This window comes from Protomyctophum bolini, assembly GCF_963924005.1.
Source record: "Protomyctophum bolini genome assembly, chromosome: 10".
NCBI classification, from domain to species: Eukaryota; Metazoa; Chordata; class Actinopteri; order Myctophiformes; family Myctophidae; genus Protomyctophum; species Protomyctophum bolini.
Genome location: NC_137871.1, coordinates 29,617,688 through 29,628,842, shown reverse-complemented (window position 1 = coordinate 29,628,842; position 11,155 = coordinate 29,617,688). Strand labels below are relative to the sequence as shown.

General features: G+C 41.1%; 1 protein-coding gene across 4 annotated transcripts in view; it reads left to right on the top strand.

Moving 5' to 3' along the window:
* Positions 1-2,573: 2,573 nt before the first annotated feature.
* elf1 (E74-like ETS transcription factor 1) overlaps positions 2,574-11,155 on the top strand; it is a 56,766-nt gene continuing 48,184 nt past the window's right edge. Inside the window, exons 1-5 of one of the 4 annotated variants that reach the window (XM_080773887.1) lie at positions 2,574-2,786; positions 3,237-3,349; positions 6,206-6,266; positions 6,385-6,442; positions 6,571-6,642. The gene's annotated coding sequence lies outside the window, so the exon portion shown is untranslated. Of the gene's footprint in view, positions 2,787-3,236; positions 3,350-3,453; positions 4,061-6,205; positions 6,267-6,384; positions 6,443-6,570; positions 6,643-11,155 lie in introns of those variants that run through there. The other 3 variants (XM_080773886.1, XM_080773888.1, XM_080773889.1) reach the window with 3 other exon arrangements.

Here is an 11,155-nt window from a genome sequence, read left to right as displayed (position 1 = left end):
TTCCCCAGGGACCATTAAGGACTCGACATTAATTTGGAACGTTTTTGGCCATTTTTGGCATAGTTCTGGACCTGTAGCATCAAAATAGAAGTGTCTATTTGTTTGTCTCTAAATGTTTTGATGAATTGAACAATGTGGACCCTGTTGTAAACAAGTGTAAGGCTTAATTGGGTCGTCCACTCACAGTTAACAGTCTTTGTATTGAGTTTGTGCTTGAAATGTACTGTAATTCTGCAAACTGTTAATAAAGATTTCAATCAATCAATCAAAACCACTATTAACCAAAAAACTTGGTTAGAGATGCCACGAAGTAGGTGGCAATGCCTTAACCGTATATGTGTTGAAGGCCACTAGGACCTCTTCCATCCTTGTCAAGGGGAGTGCTAACCTTCTCTCCTTTCATACAACACAGTTGACGAGCTTCCGACCCATCTAATTATAGGTCCTATTCTCCAAGACACTATCTTTTATGGGTCCCATTACGATTTAATTACAATTCAAGACGCGAGCATTAATCATATTACCTGTTATATTGGTTATCTTAGCAAAAGCATTGACCATAATTATTGTCCTTTTAATGTAATCTACGCTATATTTACTTATGTATTCGTCTACAACTCACCCACAATGCACTGCGCGCGACGCCTGCATATTTGATTCGTTACTTTGGACCAATCGTATGCGTCTATCACGTCCCTGCAAACAGTAATGTACCGGTGGAGACTCGTCAAAAACGGTTACAGTCGACTATTGTAATTGGTTTGTCAAAAGTCCAGAGTTTTGTATGTAGATATGTAGATACTCTTGATGGCCAGGAGAGGGCACTCGTGTTCTACCAAAACCTATCAGTAATTGTGTACTGAGTGTGTAATGTGTACAATGTATCCAAATGGGTACATTTATACACCTTCGGATTACAAAAATTGATACATTAAGAGGATTGTATTATGTCCCCTCACATCACCTCACCACCTTCATAAATAGGGTCTGTCTGTACTGAAGCTACTGTTCAAAACACACAGGATCTCAACTTTCATTGTTCAATGTCAAATGTCATAAAATGTAGTATGCTTGTTATAGGTTGTTTTAAAATGTGTTTTCAAAGTATAGTAAATATATATATATATGTTTTGTGTGTGTGTGTGTGTGTGTGTGTGTGCGTGTGCGTGTGCGTGTGCGTGTGTGTGTGTGTGTGTGTGTGTGTGTGTTTGTGTGTTTGTGTGTTTATTACGTATAAAATCACGGTTTTCTTTTCAAATGGTGTGCACTGGTGATTGGAATGTTGCTTTATTTGATGCACTTTGGAATTGGAAAAAAACTGTTGACCCATAGTCTCGCATAACCAGATGATCAGATCAGAGAACAGATCTAAATTCATTGAATTGGCTAAAACTGTGTGGAAATATTTTGGAAATGTAAAAAAAAAAATGACTTCACAGAAACTAATGCAAAGATGTTAGAGGCATTCCTTCGTATTGGAGGTGGGTGGGCCTAGCCTGGCTCCAGCCCTGAATCGCTACCATTAAAAAAATAAGTGAAACGAGATGAAAATTCAGTGTCAGGCTAGCGTGGGCCTAATTTAATTTAGAGGTCCCTAGACATAGGCGTAGACCGTCATCTACATGGTCATCTGGCTATGCAAGACTAGTTAACCCATATGTAACATAATATTACATAGTCACTTATCATAATGCATAACTGTAACTTCAACAGTATCTAGATTCTAGACCTGAAATATCAAATGAAAATTGTGAAAAATGGAAATCTGAAAATGCATGTTCTTTTTCCCTTTCAGATTAACAAAGCATAACGATATATAAACAATGATGTACAGATGCATGATTCAACCCCTGAATTCATGTGTTGGTCTGGTCTTGGTACCATTCAGAGGATATTACTGCAGTAGCTGTGATGATCGACACACTCACTGATTTTTTCTGTGTACCATATGAGAACCTCCTGAGCTTTTTTGCCCAGACCAAGAGCTGCCATGCCAAGGGCTCTGTAGCCACCTGTGAGTTTAGATTCTACAGGGGGAAACAGGGAATGAACAGCATTAATTGGAACAATGTTTATAATAACCGATGACTATATCTGATTTCGACACTAACATGACATGGCCTACAAATATACACTACTATCTAGCCAAAAACATGAAATCATGGAGGTAAAAATGGGGAAAAAGGGGAGAAAGGGGTGGTGTTATGTCTCACTGACAGCTGTTTGATTGTGCTGCACTCGTTGCATATTCCTGTGTTGCTGATGATTGGAGGGATTATCTGGGATCGACTACTTCAGTCTCATACAACATGATGTGTGTGATGTTGCTGCACTCCGAGTTTGTGAAGAAGAGTTCTGTTTAAGCTGTGTCATGGTCCACTGATTCACAAACACAATAGGTGGGTGGGGAATTCAGATTTTACGGGGGCCAGTTTCGAGTTGCAGCCGTCCGTAGGTGACCTTTGAGAGCGGATTTGAAGGAGTCAAGGGATTCGCATGTCTTAATGACTGTTGGTAGGGCGTTCCACACGAAAATAATTTAGTCCCTTTGTACCGAATCTGGGTTGCACATAGCCTGGATCCAGCCCAAAGAGCCCGCCCACTCTCTGAGTGGACTGCATCTCTTGCTTCAAGAAAGCTACAGTCTGATAATCAGGCTAGGTTGCACATGGTTTGTTGCACTAATATGTTACTAATATTGTATTATTGTTGAGCACATGAAGAGGCGAAGAATGTTCGCTTCTCAACGTTTTCTCCACAGATGGTGGTTAGTTGCCACTTGCCAGGTACTGTATGGCCATGGCGGGTATGGCTAATGAGTCTGACAGCTATCGTATCATGCACTGCTGCATAGAATGTATACATTGTTTACGCATTGCACATATTCCTCATGTTTTTTAGAAATGTAATTATATAGCCTACAAATCAAGACGAGATTAACATCATGAGTATGAATTGAATGATAAGAATATATCGCTGCATGGCTTCATTCCCATATGGTCTAGCGGTTAGGATTCCTGGTTTTCACCCAGGCGGCCCGGGTTCGACTCCCGGTATGGGAACATAACTTTTAAGTGCTCAAAACACAACAGGTGGTTCAGAGTCAGACTTTAACAAGCTAATCATTCTGTAATATAAGATTTTATTTAAAATATAAAACGTGTAAAAACTAATAGCCAATAACAATGTGGGGACACAACTACCAAATCTCACTCGGCGGTTCGATCCCAATCCAGAGGCGCCACCCGGCGGGCAGAGAGCAGAGACGGCCACAAACTTTCGCTTTCGCCGAGGAGCATACCACGGCTACGGCTCCACTGCCGGGAATACTACTTGGTTTGGATAAATGGTAGGCTATGTGGACAACTGTAATAGAAGTCTGGTGAGTGGTGACGCGACGTTATACTTGGATGAAACTGTAAACAACCGTTCTAATTTCTGGCTTCCCTAATTTAGGCGTGAAAACAAAAAAAACATTACAAAATATATCGTAGGCTACATGATATATATCGAGAAAACGAGAATAAAAGCGCATCACTTTTTGCAATGGAATGCATTGGGAGCTACTAGCTAGAGCTTGTAAATCGCCTATATTTGCGCTGTGGCCTGTGGAAGTTGTGTGTGGAAGTGTGTGGAACTGTCAACAGATTACCTGCGTCATGACTCATTACTTAATATGATGAAGTCATGTTGGTTGTCCTGACTTTTCTGTTCTCGCCTCCCAGTTCCAGTGAAACTCTTGGGCTGGCCAATCATTTCTCAGGGAAAATGTGACTGACTAGGAATTCCCCATGCATCAGCTCTCTCACTGCTGGCCGGGGAAAAGAAAGTGCAACCTTTCTGTCACAGACAACAAACATGAAAAGTGGAGGGCAGCCGGACAGTGTTTGCATGGAAATGTACACATCTCGACTCGCACCGTAGGTAAAAAAAAAAAAAAAAGGTCGAAGGATTACCTATCAATCACTACCAGCTGCTACAATGCCGAGTTTGCCGACGAGTTTCGTCAGGACGGCAGTTTGCATTTGTTAAAGGAATTACAATATTGCTGATCATTTAGGTAAGTGCAGTCCACACAATGCAGAGTATTGCTGTTTTTATTTAGCCATGCGTAATGCGTATGCGGAATGGAGTTTACCTTTTGCTTTAGTATGTTGGAAATCAACATTTACCTTTATTTAACCAGTAAAAACACATTGAGAATTCGTCTCTTTTGCATGTAGCCTGGCATGCCCACTCGGGGGTGTTCTTCAGGTTAAACATTTAATTTATTTTCCACAAGCTTTTAAAAACTGTCTGGTAATTAGCCTACTTGACGGCTGAGTTTGAAATTCTTTGAATTGCATTTTAAGAATGCGAATTGTGCCTATTTTACCAAGGTTGGCGTTGCCAGTTGACTAGTAGGCAGTAGCAGAACCTCTGTCCTCTGATGTGAGTCAGATAAAGACACGCAGACGTGCCAGAGCCAGACTGCCAGTGGTTCGGTCGGTCTGCTACCATCTCACCCTGTTCTGTCCGGCACCACGGATGGCATGTGACATGCGCGCGCGCTTATTTTGTGTGTGTGTGTGTGTGTGTGTGTGTGTGTGTGTGTGTGTGTGTGTGTGTGCTTGCGTGCTGATTGTTCAGTGTGTTCTTTCTTTTACAATGAATGGGACAGTCTAGTGTTGAAGGTCTTTTAAATTATTAGCGGCCTCTAGATAGAATCTTGTGTGATTAATGAATTGCAGAAGCCTGTCTAGTGTCTATATGTCTAACTTTGTCTTGCAAACTGCTGAAGCTGAACTTTTGCTGGGGATGTGGTTGGGCAAATTTGGGAATGTTGGCCATATTTCAAACTAGGTCTGCTAGGTCTAGGAATTTGTAAGTGAAGGCTATTAGCCTACAACTAAGTATTCTGTGACTGTGAGTCCTTGGGTGACACTGAGCGAAAACACAGATTAGAGGTTTTCTTTGTATTTCTTGCTTTGGGAACTTGTTCATATTCACAAATACTGACTGAAACTGTTACATCACAGGAATAAGCTTTTTGTTATGTCACTTTTGAGTGGCATACATGCTACTGTACAAACAAAATAGTTCATAACAAACCACCCCACCCCCAGGGCTTGTCTAAATGTTTGCCAGATGTTTACATTTTTGTGTTAAGATGCTTGTGTCGTGGAACATACAAACAGAACATCATTGGTCAACTGCACTCACTATTCTTCAGGGAAATGGAGGAATTAGGGAATGAGATAGGGAGAGTCAGGGGCCTTGTCCAATGTCCATGGTAGAGAGAGACAGGACCAGCTTTACCAACCAATCCTTTACAACTCCCCAACAGCCATCCCATTGCAGATAATTGGAAATTTCAGTTGACTGACACCAATTATACAACACTATAAGAGCTTCTAAATATACTCTGGTATGTTGCAAGAATGGACTCGTATGCCTATACTCTAAACATCGCCTCATGTTTCTGATTCAAGTCTTTCCTCTCCTATCAAGCTCTGTCTTAATATAGAGTTGGTGTGTTGGTGTGGTTGGTAGCATTGACTGTAAACAAGGATGTTTATTGTTTACCAATGTAAAGGATAATTGGGATTTTCCCTTATAATATTAATTTAAATCAATCAATATAGTTAGATATATGTTGTTAGCAAGACTAAGTTGTGTAAGCATAAAGGGGTATGTGTTTCTGAACCATGTGCTCTCATTTATGAAGGTACAGGATGTCATCTGATCTGCTTAGTGCTTACTAGATCTGGCTTGATTAGCAATATTAGCCAATCAACAACTGTGTGGAATGGTCTTTCCCACCTCTGTAGTGTCAGTTTGGCCCAAAAAACAATGACAAGCAACAGTGATGTTATGTTTAGCTACTGTTAGCTAGTTAAGCTACATTTTGTGTGTGTGTGTGTGTGTGTGTGTGTGTGTGTGTGTGTGTGTGTGTGTGTGCTTGTAGAGGCCATGAATGGATATTGTCAACCATTTCATTTTTACTGTAGCTAGTGAGAAACCTATTGCAAAATGCCTCAAATTTAAATGAACATATAAGGAGGTTTTGCAAATAGTGTAATTAGGTGAGCTTACACTGCAATTAACCATTGACGCGTAGGACATAGGCTACAACATGACAAATCCCACCTTCACAAAGAAGTTAGTGTTTACTTTGGATTGTATTGCCCCTCTGTCTATAAAACATTGTGTATCTTTTTATTAGGAGAAAGAAGTGCAAACACTCTCCCAACAGGACAGAGACAGGTGGTGTAACAAGCCCACAGGTGAGATTGTAATTTTGGACATTTGGGGGGCACATTCAAATAGTAGGTTATTTCACTAACAATTAAGTTAGCCTCTATACATACATTGTATCAATCCATCAATGTATTATTTTAAAAGGTGAATGGAGTTGAATCCCTGAAGGACAGGAGAGGCAGGTGGTGCAACAAAGTTACAGGTGAGGTTATAACTGAGGGCCACTCTATATTATTATTTGAGATAATGGGGCTATGTCATTGTAGCAATAATCACCAAACGAAGGGAGCTGAGCTTATATATGTTTTTGATGTATCATATTAATAAAAGGTGCACGGAGAAGCAATGCCTTCGGGTACCACCAGCAGGACAGAGACAGGAAATGATGCAACAGCTCCACGGGTGAGTCTAATCATTGGAATTGACAAGTGCACTTCTTGTTCTTTGATGTACATTGTGGTAGTAATGATGTCATAGTATATATTTCTAATAGCTAAGCATTCAGCAACCTACCTTTTATGGAACTATTTTCTAATCTGTTAAAACATCTCTAGAAAGTCAATGTTTGCTCTATCATAGTTTCTTTATGTACTATATACATGTACTGTGCATGTACTATATGTATATGGAGATTGTATCAATCAGGGAGAGATATAGACAATTAAAATTAAGAATAGAAAAGTACACTGGTGATACTGAAAAAGCGCCTCTAAAGTTGTATTGCTTGTCAATGTTCCAATCTTATTCGACCTTCATCAGGACATATGAAGATGAAGATCGTTGAAAGAGAAAGAAGAGATCCGCACACTGTCTTAAAAGCTCCCAAAATTATGTAATAGCTGCTATTAAATTATTTTGGGAGATTTTAAAAGGATCCCTGGCCAATAAGACAAATATGCCTTAAAACATTATCCTTGCCCTCTATAACTAAAATTAAAAAATAAAAACACCTTCAATATTTTATTTCTTTCATAAATAGAGAATCCTTTACTCAATAGGAACTGCTCCCTTTGCAAGTTGATGGTGTCATATGTCCATGTGGTCCAGCCCTATGGAATATATGGAATGCACATGAATTTATTTTATTTTAAATATTGCTTTGATGCACATATTATCTTTAGTAGTAACATTGGGTAGTATGTCTATGTAGGACTATGTAAAAAGAAAAGAGATCAGCCCCCATTGACTCCACAGTCCACACCAATATTCAAACCAAGCCTATGCTCATGCTTGAGCCACAAAAGCAACTTTTTATGGAGTGGGCTGAAAATGGTTCAGCATATGGTTGCAGTCAATTGGTTGTGTTCTTGGGCATGCTGGGAACAGAAGCCTCTGTGGTAGAGGCTAATGAAATTCCTGGTCGTCATCGTGTGACAGTGATGTCACCGTCAGCAGCCCGAGCAGCTGAGGAGTGTGACGGCCAGAGACAATGGAGAGCTGTACTGCGTTGTGATCCATTTATTGTCGAGGGCTCCTATCAATGTCCAGACCTCAGACCGAGGCTCTTCTTACGTCGTCTAGGCTCTGCCTGTCTGCCTTAATGGGCTTCTGGATGTTGATTTGGCTGCTTAAAGAGAAGAAGGACTGAGCTCTTACGCTGGTTCAGAAGCACCACTAGTGCCTCACAATGGACCAATAGCGCTCACGTTGGCCTTGCAAGAGACAGGTGAGGGACTGCACTGTTCATGTCAGGTAGTTTATAGAAACAAGCTATCATCTCTGGTGTGCAACGTGGAGTTCATGCGGTTTCAGAAGTTGATTCATCATGGATATAAAGTGGAGAACGTTTTTAAAATTGTGGCCTTTTGGTTTGGCAAATTACCAAACCCATAATGTGAAATGTCTAAATGTCATCATCCATTTGCCAGCTGTGAAACTATAGGTGTTGCTGTGCATTATGTGTTGCATTATTTCAGTGGACTAACAAGAACTGCTCATATGAGGCCACCACCTCTGGACACCGGTTCCACTATATGTATATGTGTACATTTAATTTGGCACCTTACATATAACCACAAGATGGCAATGTTCATACTGTATGTGTTGATAAACAATCCTATGACTGGCTGAAATGCATTACTTGCTTAAATGAAGGAATAGACTAAACTGCTGTACTTCCCATTTTGAGAAACCGACCCTCCATGATTGTCTGTCTCTTTTGAAAGACTGTGGGAGGAACTGCCATTGTGTAAAGTTCCCGTAATTTCATGCAGCCATTTCACCATCCCTGGCCCTGAGTTTCATGTCCTCGGATATCTTCTATCACTAGGCAGCAGTACTAGACCTTGTACTGCATTGGATGTGACGTCAGAAAGAAAGGAGAGACAAGGGAAATTCCACCTGTAACCTCACCCCGCCTACATACTGCCTTTTACAATGTGGAGCATGTGACTGGAACATGCCATCTAGCCTTAGCTTGTGTCCATCAATCTGAAAAGTGCAGTGTGATGATGTAAACCAGAGTTACAGTCAACTGAAAATTTCACTTGTCAGAGTGATATTATATGTTAGCTGTCCAATGACGGCTTCAGAAGTGATCGTAACATTCGTAAGACACATAAACCCAACGGTATCTCTAACAACTTGTACTGAAAAGTAGTTTTAGCTTCTAGTGATGACATTGCTGTAGCAAATGCTATTGATGAGAAATGACTCACTGGGTTACTTAGTAACATTGTACTAAGTAGCCCAGTTTCAATAGAGCTAATGATGGGATGCATAAAACATATATATGTTGTCCAGCTCTTTGGCATTTTAGCATTATTAGATTACTATATACACTACTCTTTCCATATATCGGTTCATTTATTATTTTTACGGTCGACTTGGGACGGTAATGTGCTGGTCAAAGAATATTAACATCATAGCAACTTACAGAAATAAACAAGTGCTCCTGTTTGCACTACTGTGTGGTAGACTGGTAGTTAATGTTTAGTGGAGGGTTTTGACGTAATGTTGGTTCTACTGTATACAGGGCATACAGGGGTATATAGGCTACAATAAGCTACAGTATGCGGGAAAGGATTGTGCTACTTTTAATGTTAATTTTACATTCAAATATCTGTAATCCCAACTAAATATGTAAAATTTGTTAATGTCTTAATACCAGTCACTGTAGCTGTACTGTAGTGCTTTTTTCTGGGGTTGATGCTTGAGTGACAAGCTGTCCCTCCCTCAGGCTTGATTTTTGAATTATTAAACTACTGTGCGTACAGCCAGTGGGTATTATGTTGACAATATGTTTTCAAGGCCTTGTGGCAGTTTGACAATGGGCTCGAGAAAACTAGGTCTGGTAGCTGCAAAATTGCTCTGCACCAGACTTGCTCTTATCCCTCTATCTGCTGTTAGATTATAGCTAGATACTGTCAATGTCAACCTAAAAGTTGAATAGCTGCAGAGCAACACAGGCTGACGTGACTGTCTCTGCTAACTGTCCTCAATGTGACATCAGCTGCTCCAAGCTTATATAACCACTAAGACGCTTGAGTGCGAGAAGCGATGTCGCCCTTTGTGCACGCATCTGCCTGGGTGACAGCAGACTGCTGGGCGAGCGCTGGCGATTTGGCATGGGGGGTCAGATCAACATATGGAAGGAATTATGTACTGGCCATATATGGAGTGTGTCTTGAGTGTACAGGGTTTGATGAGGTCAGATCAACATATGGAATGTCAGAACAGGTCAGCTCCGTATATGGAGATCTAAAGGTGGCAGCGGGGGCAGTGTCTTGAGTGTACAGGGTTTGATGAGGGCCCAGGTAAGGCCGGGCCTTAATCTTCAGGCCTGTTGAGAACATGTTTTTGCCAGCTGCCGGGTGCGGCTGCATTAATAACTTTGGGGCAGGCCCGTCTAGAGTTTATTGGGACAGGTATCAGTCAAAAGGGAGACATCAAAGAGCTGAAGGATGGATGTGAAGGATCAACATATGGAATATCAGAACAGGTTCTGACATATATCCATATATGGGGAGATCTAAAGGGTTTGAGGTCAGATGTAGAGTTGCTGGCCAATATTGATGACATCACAGGGATCTCCATATATGGGCTTAATTGTGACAGCACGTCGCAATTAGTATGACATCAGAGATCTCCATCCCTGATGATGTCACGTGATGTCATGACTCATGAGACCTGGGCACCATATATGGGGGTTTTCCCATGTATGGGGATTTTGAGTAATACACTGACTGACTGACGGACAAAAATGTACGAGTTCATAGTAAATGCGACCAATCAAAAACTACTTGGTTTATGCTATCATACAATGGAGCTTTACAGTATGCTGCATTTTGGTTAAATTGTTCAGTAACAGCCAACTTGGCCCACATTCACAACACATAATTTAATGCTATTGCAGTGTCTGAAGTTTAGGTTATAAATCTAAGATTTATGTTATCAGGATAGTAGAAGTTGGGGCCACACACACACACACACACACACACACACAAACAAAAAGTCAACCAAAGAACAAGATTCCTGTACAGGATCTCCTCACTAGTCAACAGAAACACCCTGAGGACCCTAACAGGAGCCCTCGTACAAGGTTTCTTCAACTACCGGTATGCATGCACCTGTTGGTACCACAGTACCTCAAAGGCCCTTAAAACAAGGCTCCAGGCTTCCCAAAACTACTACTTGGCCTCACTCCCAGAACCCACCTCACCCCTGCCCATTTTGATAGGCTGGAATGGCTTAAGGTTGACGACAGAGTACAGCATCTTGCAATGGGTCTGGTCTACAAGATTCGCTACACCACCAAGATACCCATGTACCTGTCTAAATATGTCCTAAATGACCACACTCACAAAACCAGAGGGAGTTCAACAAACCACGTGCAACCCAGATTCAGCTCAAACAAGGGATTAAATTTGCTCCTATACCACTAAAATGTGGAACGCCCTACCAACAGCCATTAGAT